Source organism: Bombyx mandarina, chromosome 11 (assembly GCF_030267445.1).
Source record: "Bombyx mandarina strain Sakado chromosome 11, ASM3026744v2".
In the NCBI taxonomy this organism is placed as follows: domain Eukaryota; kingdom Metazoa; phylum Arthropoda; class Insecta; order Lepidoptera; family Bombycidae; genus Bombyx; species Bombyx mandarina.
Window position 1 is genome coordinate 18524286 of NC_143218.1, and position 18891 is coordinate 18543176.

Genomic DNA, 18891 nt, shown 5'->3' on the forward strand with positions numbered 1-18891 from the left:
GCAACGGTGTTCAAATCCCGCAAACTGGTACCAATTTTTCTATAGAAATACGTACTTGACCAATGTTTACGATTGACTTCCACGGTGAAGGAATAACCTCGTGTAATGAAATTAAAACCCGCAAAATTATAATTTGCGTAATTACTGGTGGTAGGACGTCTTGTGAGTCCGCACGGTTAGGCACCACCAACATGCTTATTTCTGCCGTCAAGCAGTAATGCGTTTCGGTTTGAAGAATGGGGAAGCCGTTGTAACTATACGAAGACCTTATATCTCAAGGTGGGTGGCACTTTTACGTTGTAGATGTCTATGGGCTCCGGTGGGCTGTGAGCTCGTCCACGCATCTAAGCAATAAAAAATTACAAAAAAAAACACCAAGTATCTTTCCTATCACTCTACGGTATTTGAACGAAAATCGCCTGGGACTGCCAAAAAAAAAAAAAACCAACAAAAGCGTAACGACTGACACATTTATGAAAATAGTAAAACGCTTTTCGGAGAAAGAACTAGCTGGACGTTTGGAAATGAAACGAAAATTATAATTTCTTTTTAAACTTGCACAGTCGTTGTTCTATTTCCTTGAATCATTAAATAAATTAAAAGTATAACAACACGTTGCGAACAGCGATTTTCAAAGGAGCGTATTAAAGTCGAATGGATAATTTCGTGATCTCATTATTTGACGTTTGTCGGGGGAAGAGATTTATTGCGTTTCACGAGGTGCTCGGAGGCGGTCCCCTCATCTACTGCCAACAACACTAGAGGGGAGTGGGTATTGTTACGCAAAAATGACTTCAGTAAATAGATAGCCTGTAGAGGTAGTCAGAGGCTAGAGGTTCTGGTGGTAGGACCTCTTGTGAGTCCACGCGGGCCACCACCCTGCCTATTTCTGCCGTGAAGCAGTAATGCGTTTCGGTTAGAAGGGTGGGGCAGCCGTTGTTACTATACTTGAGACCTTAGAACTTATATCTCAAGGTGGGTGGCGCATTTACGTTGTGGATGTCTATGGGCTCTAGTAACCAATTCACACCAGGTGGGCTGTGAGCTCGTCCACCCATCTAAGCAATAAAAAAAAAAGGTTCTACAGGCCCACAGTACGATGCGACGTCTATTGTTCTCTTGTGACATTGGTCAAGGTATCCACAATATATTTTGCTTTGAAAATAAAGCAGTTATTCCTAGACCAGATAACTATTTCAAATATATCTATGAATATATAAAATTATTCTTCTAAAATTAAACAACCTGTATGGCAAACTGAAAAAGGAAAATTATCTTACGCAATACATCAAAAATTCTGAATTAATTAATATTTAATGTTTATATTGTTACGACAACAAAAATATTACAAGGTATGCTTTTCACGCGTCTCCGCTCGGCGCATAACTATTAATTTCCTTTAATAGCTCTCTTAATTAATAATTAAGTCATAATTAGTGGTTACCTTGTTAAGAAGGGAAGTGATTCATCACAATAATTTATCTTTATTATATTAACTCTTGCCTACTACTATGTGGTTTATGTTCGAATTGTTATTATTACTAATTAGACATAATTTTTTTAGTTATGAATTTTGAAGATTTGTCTTCGTCCTATTTTTTGCTATTTGCAATCTTGAGGTGAGGATACAATACAATAATAGTTCATAAAATAAAAGCATAAGGTTGTTTAATGAAAATCGCTGTAGCTATTCTTTCTTCTTCTACACGGGGTTGTTTATTTTAAAAAAAGATGTGTGGTGTCGTGGAACACCGGATAGGAACGAAGTTCCTTATTATAAAAATAATAATTTTAAGTTCTATTCGAGGTATAAGGAAAATAAAACTGGAGGTTTCGCAACAACCCACAGTCATTCGGTAACGTGCGAACTTATTGTGGTACACTTCATTCACCGTTGTTTGCATAAGAGTTAGTGTATTGCGCAGACGAAAGCTCTGAGATCGTGGTCAATGAATTATAAAAATATATGTTATTTTTTATATGAGTCCGCGCGGGTAGGTGCCACCACCCTGCCTATTTTCTGCCGTGAAGCAGTAATGCGTTTCGGTTTGAAGGGTGGGGCAGCCGTTGTAACTATACAGAGACCTTAGAACTTATATCTCAAGGTGGGTGGCGCATTTACTGTTGTAGATGTCTATGGGCTCCAATAACCACTTAACACCAGGTGGGCTGTGAGCTCGTCCACCAATCTAAAAAAAAAAGCAATAAAAAAAAAAAAAACTTCCCCTAGTAAGAGCATTGATTCGCAGAATCTACCACAGGTTCGGAATCGCGACCCACTGAGAAGTTTCGGCGAGAAACTCAGTAGGCTAGATTTTTATAATAATTTTCAACAAATTTCTATAAGGTTTCGTTTCTAATAAATAATTTTTCACAAAATACATCGCCCAAAATATTTGTATCACGCAATCTCATTCATGAATTCAAAAAAATCGAAACGACTTCGTAATGTTTGATAACAGCAAACATGAAAAAAAAACTATATTTAGAATACGTGTCTAGCAATAACCTCACAGACTCTACTGTAAATGATGCAACATACTGTCGTTGTTACATAACATATTACATATACAATATTATGTATATTTCGGTATTCGATTTGTTTAAGATACATACTTGTCTAAATTTGTTTATTTTCATAAGATTTCCTGATCCATGAATGTTTAATGTAGCTTCAGTATTGTCACACACAAATATAACTCAAAGATTAGATTATATTGTAGCAAAGAGCGTCGGAACGAAATAACAATAAATAACTATCAGATTAGGATGGCCAACAGTAATCAAAGAATGATGTGACTTTTAGTTTAAAAATAAACGTAGTCATTTTATTTGTGTTGGCAACACAGTTTGGATAAACTACACTTGTGTCATGTGGATTTAGTGGTTTATGTTCATATCATTGGGCTTCGAGTTCGAGGTTTTTAATGCAAATTCGGCAGTTTTTGAAAACATACAATTCAAAGTAACTACAGATGTGCACGAAAACCGCCGATTCAAAATTCAAAAACAGATTCGCTCATTAAAAAAAAGAAACAACGTGATTTATTGTGATTTCGATTTGGAAACTCCTTAATTGACCTTAGAATTTAAGATATTAAATTTAAACAAAATTTATGTAAAACAAAAAGCAAAAGAGATGGTAAATGGCTTGTTACAATTGATGTTCAACTTACGTGGCCAATGTTATGATAAGTAGATTTCAGAATTAACGCATAGAATAGGCGGACAGTAATTCTTACTGCTGGTAGGACGGTTATGTGGGTCAATGGTATGGGACGGCCAACGAAGAGTCGTCGACTATCGCCTCAACGACCCCTCAGTCGGGTGGTCCCAGGGATTGCGCTGACAGTCTGGTTGTAGTATTGACCTCGGGAACCCCGTATTCTGCCCGGAATTCGAATATCAGGCCGAAATCGGACGACTGGTGAAGAGAGCAAGGTGATTTTCTTGGTTGGTAGGGCGCTAAGATATTCTTAGGCATGCAGTCTGTTACCAGTATCTGTAGACCGACAAATCCCAAATATCCCGCGCATCCCCTAGACGCAGACACCTCGCAGAGGTTTTTTTTTTATTGCTTAGATGGGTGCACGAGCTCACAGCTCACCTGGTGTTAAGTGGTTACTGGAGCCCATAGACATCTACAACGTAAATGCGCCACCCACCTTGAGATATAAGCTCTAAGTTCTCAAGTATAGTTACAACGGCTGCCCCACCCTTCAAACTGAAACGCATTACTGCTTCACGGCAGAAATAGGCAAGGTGGTGGTACCTATCCGCGCGGACTCACAAGAGGTCCTACCACCAGTAATTATGCAAATTATAACTTTGCGGGTTTCATTTTTATTACACGATTTTATTCCTTCACCGTGGAAGTCAATCGTGGACATTTGTTGAGTACATGTTTCATTAGAAAAATTGGTACCCGCCTGGGATTCGAACATCGGTGCATCGCTCAACACGAATGCACCGGACGTCTTATCTTTTGGGCCACAACGAATTCAAAACGGCCACTACACGAAAAAAAACTGGTGACTGTGGATTTCAGTAACTACTAAGATACATACAGCACAGAAGCTAGTAAAGTCCTGTTAAAAAGGCTTTTACTGGTGGTAAGGTCTTGTCACACGGATAGGCATCACACCATCTTGCCTGTTTCTGATGTAAAGCAGTAATGGTTTCGGTTTGAAGGGTGGGGCAGCCGTTTTACTATACTGAGACCTTAGAACTCATATCTCAAGGTAAGTGGCCGCATTCACGTTGTTCATGTATATAGGCTGTGGTAACCACTTCACACCTAGGCAATAAAAGAAATTATGTCTCCTCTATTTGCAGAATTTCTATTCCTATACAGAACATGACAACAGACTATTATCTCTGAAAAGCCATGAAAGAATATGTTAACAAAATTCTAATACCCATCGTGACCTCGTACATAATTGATTATCCTGTTTTCTTTTTATATATCAGAAACGACACTGTTTTCAACCGATGACAAGAATACTAAGACAAATCACATTATTATGAGATCAAATCCGCGTTTATTATCAACAGCTGAGCGGTATAAGTCACTGTTGTAGTGTAAACGAAAACCAGTCTGTTTAATAGTTACTGGCTTTGTACTGATTTGATAATCTGACTAGCCCACTGAGTTTCTCGCCGGATCTTCTCAGTGGGTTGCGACTCTGATTCGGTGGTAGATTCTGCGAAGCACTACTCTTGCTATGGGCTAGTGTTAGCAATTTCTCTCAGGTTGAGTCCGTGAGCTCACCTACCCATCCGGGCGTAGCTGGAATAGTCCCTTAGGCTACCAGCGAATAGGTAGGCAAAAAAAAAACTGGCTAGTTCGTAAGTTATATTTTGGTTTATTCCCAATTTTTTTTTATAGCTTATATGGATGGACGAGCTCACAGCCCACCTGGTGTTAAGTGGTTACTGGAGCCCATAGACATCTACAACGTAAATGCGCCACCTACCTCGAGATATAAGTTTTAAGGTCTCAGTATAGTTACAACGGCTACCCCACCCTTCGAACCGAAACGTATTACTGCTTCAAGGCGGAAATAGGCAGGGCGGTGGTACCTACCCGTGCGGACTCCCAAGAGGTCCTACCACCAGTAATTACGCAAATTATAATTTTGCGGGTTTGGTTTTAATTACAGGATGTTATTCCTTCACCGTGGAAGTCAATCGTGAACATTTGTTGAGTACGTATTTCATTAGAATTGGTACCCGGTAGTATTCGAACACCGGTGCATCGCTACATATGAATGCACCGGACGTCTTATCCTTTAGGCCACGACGACTTTTAAACCAATTGCTAGGGGTACAGTGTACTTCGCGTAGAAGTTTGAGACAGACATTATTATTATTATTTTTTATTGCCTTTGTAAGCGGACGAGCATACGGCACACCTGATGGTGAAGTGTTACCGTCGCCCATGGACTTCAGCAATGCCAGGGGCAGGGCCAAGCCGCTACCTACATTATGCAATATTGAGATTTCGATTTCATGTTTCAAGGTAGCTAGCAGGCTGCGTTCACGTTGCGTTGATGTCTATAGACTCTGCTAACTGCATTTGCTGCATTTGCTAAGATCTTTGTGCTTAGTGCGAGCTCTTTAACGTTCTCGATAGCGTAATAGTTAACGTAAATTTGTATGCAGTTGAAACAGCGCCCCTAGCGGCAAACGTAGGGGAACATTCCGACTCCATACAAATTTGAGTTAACTTTTACGTTATCGAAAACGTTAAAAAACTTGCACTAAGCACATTGTTCGTTTACACGGAGGGACTATTTATGGGTTTTAAGCCTATCGGCCTATTATAAGTATGACTTTTCTGGAGATGGTTCATTTTCATCTACCTTTGCAAGGGACGAATGCTTCACTATCGAATTTTACCTAGACTTTTTTCTCTCTTAATGTTTTACATGAAGTCGAACGAAACTGTATTAGCTTAGTCGTAATTAAACTGTGTGTCAGACAATAATACGTATCTTCAAACCTATAAATATTGAAGGACCGGTTCGGTAACCACCAAGGCGACCAGACGACTACATATTATGTTTAAATAGATTATATTATTATTTGATTACCGTACTATAATGTTCTTGAATAAGGTTAACGTAATTCACTGTCTGAAATTTTAAACGTGCTTAATAGCCAAATAACTCATTGGACTGTTTAAATTAATAATTGATAGTGGAAGAAGTCTGTTCTGTTTTTGTTTCAAATATGAGCTCATAGCAATTTAATGTCGAACTTGAGTTTAAACATCGCACATAATTTAGTTTCCTTTTTTTATAATAGTTAGATGGGTGGACGAGCTAACAGCCCCCCTGGTGTTAAGTGGTTTCCGAAGCCCATAGACTTGAACAACGTAAATTTCGCCACCCACCTCGAGATATGAGTTGTAAGATCTTAGTTTTAACAGTACAACGGCTGCCCCACCCTTCAAACCGAAACGCATTACTGCTTCAATGTAGAAATAAGCGGGTGATGGTACCTACCCGCACGGACTCACAACACGTCCTACTCCCAGTAAACAACTTTGTAATGGGTTTAGTAGTAGGTTTCCTTCAATAACAGTACATATATCAGTGAGAAAATCGCTTATTCAGACAACAAACTCATATATGCAAGTGCAACGTAAAGATAAAAATCAGTAATCTTAGGAATAATAACGACTAGGAGATGTATGGAAATGATAGTGCAAGGTTGAGAGGGAAGGGGTCGACCGAAGAAGACATGGATGGAGTGTGTGAATGACGATATGAGAAAGAGAGAAGTGAGTTTTGATATGATGGCTGATAAAGATAATGGAATAGAAAAATTCGCTGTGCTGCTGAGACAAAAAAGAAGAAAATTAGGAATAATAATAAGAGTTGTTCAAGAGATAAGAGAAAAGTCGTCAAACTACCGAAATGAAGGTGCCGACTCCAAAGAAGAATAACAGTAGATGTTGAAATCCGGAGGATAAGTCTAGAGGTTGGGATATAGAGCGCAGTGCTAATATGCTGTATCATCATTTTGCTCTGCCTGCTAAGGATTCACAATCAGGATCATGCTGTGATAGTTCGAGTGGTTGTCTAACTAAAGTAGTAGTTATCTTTATAGCTACATACCACGGCGCTTTCTTCTCGAAACTGTGAAGTGGTGGTTTCTTTTTACTTTAGGTTTTTTTTCTTTTTCCTTTTCGGACAGGGAGCCGAACCGCTTACGGTGTATCAATCCGCCTAAGGGGCACGCGAGGTATGCGGGATTTGACGGTCTGCAGATGTCGGAAGCAGACCGCGGGCCGTCTTCCGTAGGCGGGGTCCGCCCGGCGGTGAGACCACGCCTCGACCACGACACGCCGAGATTGAATCTTCCGCGCTCGAACTGCCGCCGCGCCGAGACGTGGCTCTCCTCTGAAACGGAGCATCGCCACGCGTACTTTACGTTTAACTCAAGACGTATTAACAGATGACTCTGCCGACGTGCTAACGTCCCATATATTAAAGTCGCGCCGAAATGCCAGACAAAAATGACAAATTCTTTTCTTTATTTAATTCAGTGATTGTCAAAAGACGTCGGATTACCACTTCGAAATGACATTTCCTTCTTCGGATAATGTCTGATTATAATAGTCCATTGTGAACTATGCTTTTCATACATTCAGATCTGCTTTAAGCAAAAAAATGGAATCGCTATACATCGGCAGCCTAGGCTCTTTTATATTAAGAGTCTTAGTTAAAACATTAATAGGACATCAAAAATCACAATTAGCCCCATACCACAATCAATCAAGCAGTTTTACCAATAAAAGAGACCATTCAAAACATACAAAAAAATGTTAATTCAATTTTAACGCTCGAGAACCTTGTGCCGATCTATTTTAAAAAAAGAAACAAATTTTAATAAATCCGAAACGCCGGAAAGCGAATAATTATTCGAGTAGGAAGCGAATACGCAGACGTTGAACAACGAGAAAACTATCCGAACATTCTATCGTAGAGTATCGGCATTTTATCGATATATTAATCGCTAAGAATGATATTAGTCTGCATGAAAAATCTTATTGTTTATTTTCTCATTGTATTCAATCCATATTGATTATGAGAAAAATATGTATTCATGTATACGAGAAATCGGTTTGTATATAGTTAGTTGGAATATGTGTAATGTTGTTTAACAGAGACATCCATTATACCGGGATTTTTTTAATTCCTTAGATTGTTACCTAAAAAAAACAGAACACGCAGAAAATTTTAGGCGAATGAAAGTAGTAATATTCAGCGCGTATTCGTATAGCATCGATAACAACGCTCGCACACAAAAAACGATATATTTACATCGCATCACTAGTTCAAGGTCGTCTGTGCGATTTTTACGATCAACATTTCAGCCGTTTAGTTTGGGCGGCTCCGTAATTTAGTGGCGGCGGAATAAGGACGGCTCGTTCGTTTGTTTTGGACACTGACCGCACTCAATACATATGAAATGAAGGGACATGATCTGTAGAAGCCCTGCGTGTACGGACTAGACGAGCGAACTGAGAATCAAACTCCCGATGCAGGCAATAGGCTAGCAAATTTTAAGTCTACTGAATGAATGGCGTCAAAATTAGTTGTTTTCGTAATCCGGACAGAAAAAATCGACAATATAGCAATTAGTACAACAACAGCCAATAAGAGAAAACTAATTATCCACTTTACATTTTCTATATATAGGTATTGCTATTATTTAATTTGTTCTCGATGTTTCGGTGCTGCTCTAACTCCATGATCACGGATTGACTCTTATCAGTGGTAGAATTAAATAGTAATAGTGTTTATTCGCGAAAGCTTAAACAATTAATTGTAGAGAGTATTAAGCGGTAGGCAGCGGCTTGGCTCTGCCCCTGGCATTGCTGAAGTCCATGGGCGACGGTAACCACTCACCATCAGGTGCGCCATATGCTCGTCTGCCTAAAAGGGCAATAAAAAAGGCCTTGTTTGAATTTAACTTATAATATGCAAAAAAACAGATCTTATTTACTTTGAAACTCCCGTGGCAACAGATAATACGCTCGTTGTAATAGTGTCGAGCGATGTGACTACACCGCGTAAAACGCGCAGGCCGGTACCACTTTTTCACCGAAATACATAATAATATCTTACCCAAATTACTTCCACGTTATAAGTATTTAATCATGTACAAAAATCAAACATGCAAAATTACAGATATATTACTGGTCGTGAGTCCGCACAGATAGGTAGGTACCGTCCCATCTATTCCTGGAATCGTGCGATCCGGGTAATGTTATTGAAGTGGGTTTGGCTCCATTTAGCAGGGATTGAGTGGCGAGCTCTACGCACCTGGTTAAAAAAGTTTCTATAAAATTGGTAAGAAGAAAACTGAGTTATAGATATGCATAATTGTGACAAAGCATGACGTTTTTAAATCACATCTCTCACGTCATTTCGGATCCTCCCGATCCATTAATGGTGTTTTTAAGTACCCCAAGCACCAGTTATCGTTCTCGTCGAACTCGCTTGCGACGAAGAGCCCGGCGAGTGTAAATTAAACCACAGACACAGCCCACTGAGTTTCTCGCCGGATTTTCTCAGTGGGTTGCGTTTCCGATCCGGTGGTAAATTCTGCGAAGCACTGCTCTTGCTAGGGTTCGTTTTAGCAACGTCATCAGGTTTGAGCCCCGCGCGCTCACCTGCTTGTGCCAGTGTTAGCAACCTCCCGGTTTGAGCCCCGTGAGTTCACCTACACGTCAAGGCGAAGCTGAAATAGCCTCTCAAGGCTATCAGTTTAGATAGGAAAAAAACAGATCTCATCATTGACATACTGTGAGAGTCTCTTCTGGGAGCTTACATTCTTATCAATATGGAGTTCAATCTTATGTGCATTTCACGATACCTATTTAGATTTACGATTAGAATTAGAAGTATTAGAACTTGTATCCATCCACAATGCCCAAATGGTTTTTACTGTTCAAAGGTTTTGTTGTAGCGAAGTTTTTATTAAAACACGGATTTCGTTTTGAGAACAAACATAATAAAACCAATATGAACATAGGTTAAAGACAGAACCGGCATGTTTATAAATCGTATGTCTCTCCAAAACGTCTTCGCTCGTTACGTGCGAACGAGACAGAAGATCTATACGCACTTTTCACACGTTTTTATTATTTTATTATCTATATCGTGAAACGTTTATGGTTTCGTAATATTCCTGCACGTGACCCGCAGCATTGAATCGACGCCATTCATAACGAGCCGTCCTTGTAACTATGCAAAGTCCTGAAGTGACCTCAATATCGGTGTAGCAAAAGACGACCTCTTCAGAATAAATTACGACATATAATGTCGAATTTTTACTAACTTGAATCTTTTATTGTTGTTTATACGTGTGAAAGTAAGGCGCGTGTGTTTGTTTGTTTAAACTTTTATTTTTTAATTTTTTGTATCGACGTAAGAAGGACTAATTGGTTTAAGCGACATTTTTGAAATTTTACAGGAGAGTCATTCGAAGGTTAGAATTAAAAAAATATATCAAAACAAATAACTTCTTCAGTTATGTTATTTAATGTGGTAAACTCGATTGAAGTTCAATTAAAAACATCGAATTGATCATTTTAAACGGAATAAAACTGAGCTTTAATAACAATGATTATAAGACATTAGAAGGCTTAAACTAAATAGCTTTTCACCCCTTGGTATGAAAGTTACTTTCGCTCATTGATAACCGTAATGCCTACCGAACTTACTGTCAGTTAGAAGGCAAGTCGTTTGTCTATGTATAAGCTACATATTTATGCGACGCGAAAGTTTTTACTGGTGGTAGGACCTCTTGTGAGTCCGCGCGGGTAGATACCACCACCCTGCCTATTTCTGCCGTGAAGCAGTAACGCGTTTCGGTTTGAAGGGTAGGGTAGCCGTTGTAACTATACTTGAGACCTTAGAACTTGTATCTCAAGGTGGGTGGCGCATTTACGTTGTGGATGTTTATGGGCTCCAGTAACCACTTAACACCAGGTGGGCTGTGAGCTCGTCCACCCATCTAAGCAATAAAAAAAAAAAAGTTTCAACCTTCGTATGAACTCAAAATTTTAAAAAGTCCTAGTGATGGAACTTTTGAAGGACCTACATAGGACCAGTCCTCTCCTATCACAATATCTCTATTTTAATTCCTGAATGCACCCCGAGTTTTTTTATTATTAGCCGCCACCCACCTTGAGATATGAGTTCTAAGGTCTCAGTATAGTTACAACGGCTGCCCCAGCCTTCAAACCGAAAGGCATTACTGCTTCACGGCAGAAATAGTCAGGGTGGTGTTACCTAACCGTGCGGAATTACAAGACGTCCTACCACCAGTAATACGCAAATTGTAATTTAGCGGGTTTTTATTACACGATATTATTACTTCACCGTGAAAGTCAATCGTGAACATGTTAAGTACGTATTTCATTAGAAAAATTGGTACCCGCCTGCGGGTTTGTACACCGGTGCATCGCTCAACACGAATGCACCGGACGTCTTTTCCTTTAGGCCACGACGACTTCAAAGGTTTGCGTGATTTAAAAAAAAAACATGTGCCAATATTTTTTACAGACGAATTCGCTGTCTAACAGTAGTGCTAAAACTAGACGCAATAATCTTAGACAATAAAAAACTAAACTTGTATGTAAATTATATTGAAATCGTGTTGCTACCTCGCGTATATGTAAATTAGTGTGCGCTATACGAATCTAGGAACGATCGAAGGTTGTATAGGAATAGGCCTATTGTTGCCTATTTTAAATTCTGAAAAGGTTCATTGCAAAACCACGCTTTCATGTTTCGGGCTATACGCCATTGTTATCGTAGCTGGCAACACTGATTGGTTACTAATGTGTAACAGGAAACGTTGTCCTCGGCTTGTTTTTTGAATTGGCAATTAGACTTATTATTATTATTAGGGCAAGGGAAATAAATACAGGTAGCCTTCGTATTACACGGTTCCACTCTAACACGAAAAGAAAAATTCCCCAAAACCCTCTTATACAACACGGTATTTCTACAACACGGTACCGAAATTCGTTCAAAAATTATTTAGAAAATTACATTATGCACTATGAACACACAATATATGAGAATAACAGAAATTTTACGCCTTCTTTTTTATGTATAATGATATTATAGGTTTTAGGTATAATGATTATGTATATAAGACAAGTCGTAAGCTGTAAGGTGTCAAGATTGAATCCTTAAAAACAGTTTTGATGTGAAACATCTATAGCCGCACGTAAAACCGATAACAAATTATTTTTTCGTAATATTTTATTTCATCATTACGACATATTTAGTTCCTATCACAATCTGTTCTTTTCTGCATATTACTTTTACAAAATAATGTCGATGTTTCACATCTGCCAGGCGTCCCGTGACGGCTCACATTTTTTTTATTAATATACCTATGAAAATATTTCGATGTGAGCACAAAAAAGATTAAATTGACAGTTTTGTTAAATAAACGCACCCTACCTACCCTATCTGTACCAAACGATTTCAGAGTTTTTCAATTTTAGAATTTTTCTTTTTTGGATTGATTTGTTGCTTTACGGCCCTTTCTTTTGTAAGTCGTTGAAGCTCATAGCTACCACAGCGCGTCGAATGTGGAATGCAATACGAGCAATTTACTGTAACGACTGTCTTCATTCGGGGCAGAAGTTCATAAATTCGCGGCAGAAACTGATAACACGCTCTGACACGGATACATCATTATACCTATAGGCTGCGGCTGCCAATCCAACATCAAATCGGCTGTGTTTATAAAAAAAAAGTTTAATAATGTCGCATTCGAACTAATTCGAATATTTCTCTGAGCACTCGACAATAAAATCTAGTAATAAATATAAATATTTCAAGAACTTTTATTATAGCGAAATCTGACAAGACCGTAATAAAACCGAATCACGTTTTGATGCAGCGAATCAAATGGCGTTATTAAAAATAAGTAATTGACGTTACTGAAGTGAATCAGCTCGTCGCGTTAATAGAAAAGTATTCTCAAACATCGACCTATATAACGTTATGTAAACCTTGCGGGTGACACAAAATAATATGCTGTTGGCTATAAATGAAATGCAACTTTTAAAGCAGTGACTAGATTTAATTTAATTATATACAATGCGTGTTTCAGGTTCTTAGCCGATCTGGATTGAGGAATCTTCTTAAGATATAGATTTGTTTTTGTCCTCGTAGACAGACGGGCGTACACCTGATGGTGAGCGGTTACGTCAGCTATGCCAAAGGCAGAGCCAAGTTCCTGCCGATTGAATGATGGTTCATACAACATAATAGTCATCACATGGGTCCAGCCATATACGTATACTGATTATAACTGCTTTATACTTGTGTATTGAAGAAAAATTTAACAGGCGATTTTTTTTTAAATGTGATAAGTAAAAATAACTTAAAAGTACCCGTCGTCCAGTCTTTTCAAGTCTGTGGTCCTTTTTAGAATTGGCAGTAGAGCTAATTGCTTTGAAATTCAACTAACACGTTCGAGAATTCGTTTGAAGTTTTTTTTTTTTTTGAACTAGCTGACCCGGCATACTTCGTAGTGCCTCAATCGATAAATAAAAGACCTAAACTTTTGTATAAAATAAACTTAAAACAAACAAAAGGAATCCGTCCGACGGGGTATTTTTTTTTAATTCCGTGCCTTTTCATATTTATCTACCTTTTAAACCTTCTCTGGACTTTCACAAATAATTCAAGACCAAAATTAGCCAAATCGGTCCAGCCGTTCTCGAGTTTCAGCAAGAGTAACGAACAGCAATTCATTTTTATATATTATATAGATTTTTACAGTGGTACGAGGAGAGACTTATGCCACATGAAGTATTCCGCTGCTCGAAAACGCTTCAGGGAATTTTTTGTTATCGTCACACAAACAAAACCGCACTGCAACTCGCATAATTGAGGAAGAGACCTGAAAATTTATCGACAATTTGGCGAGTGCCGTCTTAAACCTTACCGTCACGTAATAGTGAAAACGAATTGTGATAAATGTAGGAAGCGCACCGTCCAAGGTGACGGGTCGGACGTGACGCAAAATCACTGAAATTAGAATTCGACGGCGACGTATAACGAAGGCGGTAGTTTGAATAATTTACGTTTGATCGCTCTTATTAAGTTTTAGAACTGTAGGTCGTTTATTTCGCACACAATAGATAGGAGAATTAAAAAAGAGCTTTATTCGATCTAGCCGTTAAGACCATTTTCATTTGCCAAAAAACGCTATAGTTTCAGTGTGCTTAGTGCGAGTTTTTTATCGTTCTCGATAGCGTAAAAGTTAACCTTATTTTGTTGTAACCCGCCCTCGTTTTGCTTCGGAAACATTAAATTTTATTATTGATAGCTGAGTCCCACGATGCTACCCGCGGTTATTGTCGTGCCGCGGGTGACGCCGCGAGGCGAAGTTAGTCTAAAAGTAAAAAAACTAGCCTAAGTTACTCCTTATATCATCAGCTACCTATCAGTGAAAGTCTCGTCAAAATCGGTCCAACCGTTCCAGAGATTAGCCGGAACAAACGGACAGACAGACAAAAATTGTAAAAAATGTTATTTTGGTGTATGTACCGTATATATATCCATATGCATGTAGTAAAAAGCGGTTATTTCAATATTACAAACAGACACTCCAATTTTATTTATATGTATAGATGCCGTTGGAACAGCGCCCCTAACGGCAAACGTAGGCAAACGATCCCATTCCATACAAATATGAGCTAACTTTTACGCTATCGAGAACGTTTAAAACTCGCACCAAGCAGATTGAGCTATAACGAATATATGAAAATACGCGTTTATAATTCCAATGGCGTTTATGTAGATAGGCCAATAATATACTCGGTCCATAACTTCCCAAATCATATTAGATGGCCGATGAGCCATGACGTAAGGAACAAGAAAAAAAAACATGAGTCCATTGGTGGAAAGCGCGCTATTATTGACGCAGAAGTTAGCAGACTTCCTTACTGAAAAGTTAATCCACAGACACAGCCCACTGAGTTTCTCGCCGGATCTTTTCAGTGGGTCGCGATTCCGATCCGGTGGTAAATTCTGCGAAGCGCCGCTCTTGCCAGGGCTAGTGTTAGCAACGTCCACAGGTTAGAGCCGCGAGAGCTCACCTATGGCTCGGTTACGCTTGCATAGGTACTTAGGTAAGAAAAATTTGCATGATGAATTTGATTGCGGTGCGGACAGCTTTTAGCTAATCACTGTTTAAATGAAGTATAGAAGCTTATGATTCGTTCGATTCGGACGTTCGTTGATTACCAATCACGCTTGCGAATCAAGCACACACGTGGCACACACGTAGCTCATGATATTAAAAAAGATGTGTGGTGTCGTGGGACACCGGACAGGAACGAAGTTCCATATATAAAAAAAAAAAAAAGAATTACGAGAAAAAAATCGCGCGGTGAAATATCGCTGTGCGGAAAACAAGGCCTTATTCCACGGACTTTTTCTTACGGTTCTTACTATCACATTTTTTTCAGTTCGGTCGCGCAGCAAAATCCCTATCCCTCCAAGCCTGCCGTAAGGAACTTCGTTCCAAAAATGAATATTCAAAAAACGTATAATATCAAAACAGGGATACAGTCGACAATAAAACTGGTCGTTGAATACAAAACGAATTACGGGCGGATAATTCGAGTCCCCATAACTAACATGTGTGGGCCTCTCAGTCGACCTTGTGTATCGTGTAACTACGAACATAACCTAACATAACAGCCGTTGTGTTGACGGCCTCGTCCCAAGATATCTTATCTTGCGTAGATATTTTATTGAGTTTTTTTAATGTACGATATGCGGATATTAAATGTTGCGTAATACGTGCCAACTACGCCACATTTGATTCTACGCTACTTCGACGGCGGAGCAATCAGGCGTTCTGGATTGAAAGGCGTGGTAGCCGTTATACTATAGGACTGAAATTTAGATCTCGTCTCGTTTATTAATTGTCACTTTGGGCTGACGAGAATAAGACCCGTATGTTCGCTGTATATCGTCATCAGCAATCCCTGGGAAGGGGGAAAGGGGGGGTGGTTAACCAAATTGCTGACCATAAGACGCGTCAGCGTTAATTTTATTAAATGTAAAAGCTCTGGTGACATACACAGTACCAGGTGGACTATTCGTATCCTACTATAATACAAATGAACAAAAGATCTTTGCTCCAAGATTGTCATTCAGCTATTTGTAAGGATATCGATTTAGAAATTCGGATACCTTGAAAATCTTAGAGTCTTGTCTAATTACTTTAATATTTCATGGTGCCACAGATAAGCTGTTGGCGGTCTGTTTCGTGTGAATAACTGTTGAATTCTCAAAATGAAATTGAGGACAAACGACAGTGAAACCGTAACCGGCGATGTATAGTAGAAGTCAGGCGATTTTTGTCTAACAAAAAATAGATATTTATAGACAGCAGATAACAGATAGTTTTCTTTTATCGTAGATATGTTAACACTAATTTTACTTATGACGACGCTTGCAGCTGAAAGTAAGTACTGTACTTTTTGACGAAGCATGTTGCTGATAACTCTGTTTCTGTAATCTGACGAAGCATTTTGCGGATAATAACATGTACTTTTAGGTTAGGAATATTATGTTCAACTCGTTTTATTTCCCAGTAAAATAAGAATAACCAAAAAATACATTAGATATGTGTGTACAATAATGTGCATCTATGAGGAACTTATTTTCTTTAACCTCTCGCGTCTCCGTATAAAATCAACAAATCATTGATGGATATCATCGTAAAAACTAACGCATGTTTTATTTTATTAATTGGGATGACTGAAGATGATTTCTGAAGAAGGTCGAAATCCCAGCTTTCGCTGATAGCGGTACCTACTCACTCTCACAACACGCCCTTCCACAATTGACTACGCAAATTATCAATCTAATGTCAAGGTTGTTATTATTGACAGATACGTCTATAAGGATGACACGAATTTCCGTAAACAGTCAATATTATAACTGATTAACATAGCTCATATTAATTGACAAATATTTGTAAAAATATTGAACCTGTTGGCATTTAGATTAAGATTGTTATGGATACAGATGAGCGTGGATGTTGCCTTGATTGCGTCATTCTTCATAAATTTCAATTCAAAGCTAACACCTCTATGCGTACTTAATTCTGCATAAGATCTTTTGTCGATGCCGAAGAAGCGAATCGAAAGAGCCTGCAAATCAATCAATCCATTTATATTAAAGAGCGAGAGAGAGAGTTCTTCGTCCAATTAATATAAGCTGGATATCTTAGAACAATTTACTTTTTGTCATTTGAAAAATTTACTTATCAATCCGGCTCACTTTTAAGATAGAAATAGTTTTTTTTCCAGTGTGTTGAGACTTCGAGTATGCTTTTTTTTTATTGCTTAGATGGGTGGACGAGCTCACAGTCCACCTGATGTTAAGTGATTACTGGAGCCCATAGACATCTATAACACAAATGCGCCACCCACCTCGAGATATAAGTTCTAAGGTCTCAAGTGTAGTTACAACAGCTGCCCCACCCTTCAAACCGAAGCGCATTACTGCTTCACGGCTGAAATAGGCAGGGTGGTGATACCTACCCGCGCGGACCGTCACAAGAGGTCCTACCAACAGTTTCAGGGTTAAGGGGATATTCGCGTTGATATCTCTGAATTTTTTGTCGATAGGAGTCTCGCCTCGCATACCCCATTCAGATTCTGAATTTGATATTCCATGGAAGGGGACTTCCACCGGAGTAGTGGGTTGATGCATTCTGAATAGTTTTTCTCAAAGTGCGTTTTTAAATCATTCATTTGATTGATATAAATCTTGATACTTGTTGGTTATTGTTCGCGCTTCAGGGAAGAGCTCTGTCATACTTGTAGGTGGGTAATCGTACGTGGTAGGTGGTGTAGTCACGTGCGATTTCGATAATTATGAATATTTCATACATTTATAGTCGTTCTCCACCTTACGTCGTAAATCCTCAATGCTGAAGGTCGTGACCTCTGTGGGATTTCAGATTATTCGGGCGGACTATATCACGCCACTTCGATCTATTTTAGGCGGCGTGGACGGCCTCACACACGGTGGTGTTCAGTGTGGATTTGGTCTGACTAGCGCATGGGGGATCTGCCCTTCGGTATTTGGCCTTCCACCTTCCAGTCAACAACAATGTTTCTATGTTGTCACCACCTTTGCGTGCTACCAGATGTGCTCAAAGAAGTCGAAGACTCTTCTGAGATATGTTGTGTGAAGTCTTGTGTTAAATGGTAATGCTGTTAGTATTTATATAGTCTATACATGTTCGGTCGATCTTTCTCATGGTCCTCGTTCGTACGCCATAAAAGAAGATGGAGAATACTAGCGTATTCACGAGGCCAGGTGGTAGGACCTTATGTGAGTCCGCACGGTTAGGTACCACCACCTCGCCTATTCCTGCTGTGAAACAGTAATGCGTTTCGGTTTGAAGGGTGGGGCAGCCGTTGTAACTATACTGAGACCTTAGAACTCACGATGGTCAAGGTCTCAAGGTCTATGGGCTCCAGTAACCTCTTAACACCAGGTGGGCTGTGAGGTCGTCCGCCCATCTTAGAAATAAAAAAGTTTATTTTTGTTTTTTGAGATATACACCCCAGTCCAGATCCGGTCAGGTTGGGACATAGCGTTTCTGGTTATAGGTACCGATGCGTCTTCTTATGGTCAGGTTCGCACGTACCGTTGTTGGTAATTGGTAATAATTTATAATCATAGCCGAGCGTATTTCACTAGTAACACTGAAAATAAAATTAAAAGTCTATTAGTCTATTTACAGAAGATGACAGTGACAATGATCTCCTCGGAAAGAGGGACCATTATAATTATGCAATAGTACGAA

The 18891-nt window shown here is 39.1% G+C and overlaps 1 protein-coding gene across 1 annotated transcript in view; it reads left to right on the forward strand.

Moving 5' to 3' along the window:
* LOC114243305 (tRNA dimethylallyltransferase) overlaps window positions 1-18891 on the forward strand; it is a 281859-nt gene that overhangs the window by 162937 nt on the left and 100031 nt on the right. The gene's annotated exons all lie outside the window — the stretch shown is intronic.